Source organism: Apaloderma vittatum, unplaced genomic scaffold (assembly GCF_000703405.1).
Source record: "Apaloderma vittatum isolate BGI_N311 unplaced genomic scaffold, ASM70340v1 scaffold29980, whole genome shotgun sequence".
NCBI lineage: Eukaryota > Metazoa > Chordata > Aves > Trogoniformes > Trogonidae > Apaloderma > Apaloderma vittatum.
Window position 1 is genome coordinate 15249 of NW_009696745.1, and position 1260 is coordinate 16508.

Consider the following 1260-nt stretch of genomic DNA (forward strand, 5'->3'; position numbering starts at 1 on the left):
TTGGTCCCCCCCCCCCCTCCCCGGCCAGCCTGTTCCAGTGCCTCACCACTCGTTCAGGAAAGAACTTCCTCCGAACATCCAACCTAAACTTACCCTGACGCAACTTGAGGCCATTTCCCCTTGTCCTGTCATTAGGAATTAGAGAGAAGAGACCAGCACCAGCCTCACTCCAGCCTCCTTTTAGGCAGTTGTAGAGGGCAATAAGGTCTCCTCCTCTGCACACCCCACGGACTGGGTGTCCCAAGCAGAAAAGCCCAGGTCCGGACTGCACTGGCAGTCATCGGTGACAGAGCAGTGCTGGAGGGGCTGGCAAAACAAGAATACTCATAATTCACCACCGGGCTAGTCCATATCCCAGTGTATAAACTCAGTTTTTCAACTCTGGCATGAGGGAACACTGCTTGTTCGGCAGCCACACACATGCTGGTGCTACGCTACTGCCAGACACCGGGATGAAGAGAAACCTGGAGCATGTGGTGGGAAGCCCAAGACCCCAACCAATGGCAGAGGAAGAGCCAACGGACATAATTCCTCACATAGAGGAGCCTCTGTTCAGTTCCTCTGTCAGGTCCTGGGCTGCCAAATCAAAACTCAAGAATCTTGAGGCCAAATCTTTTGGTTCTGCTCTGCAGAACTTCCCATACACGTCAAGGCGAGCTCCACGCCTCCAAAACCGGGCTTTTGCAGGTGACAGCATCCCCGCTGACCCCACCGCCCCACCACCAAACCTGCCTTCGGGCGCCGGCTCCACTCTGCCAACGCTCCAAATCCCCCAAAGGCTCCTCGCTTAGCATTTCACGTGCATTAAAAACCCAGTAATCAAACCACAGGAACTACAGTGACTTGGGACTTTAGTTTCAGTGTCAGTCTGTCCTTTACTACCACCAAGCCTTAGCCAACAACCTCTACCAGGCTTGCTTTGAGCCCTGGAGGCCCAATCTCTATCCAGCAGCTTTTCCCAGGCGTTTCTTCCCCGGCAGAGCAGCCCTGCCCCGCTCTGGCAAGGAATTAACCTCGCTGGTAATTACACCATAGAGTAGGAGAGATGGGGGGAAACTCAGAATTACAAAATAATCACCCCAAACCTGCTTCTCTTATCTAACCTACTACCTGTCAGGGAAAACACCCAGTAACGTGTAACACATGCGTATCATATTCCATTTTTACCTGAAGCACTTCACAGCTCTTACACAGGGTGAGGGTGTTTTGCTACTGTATGACCTCACTAGCATAAAAGCCGCAGGGATGAGCTGAATTCGG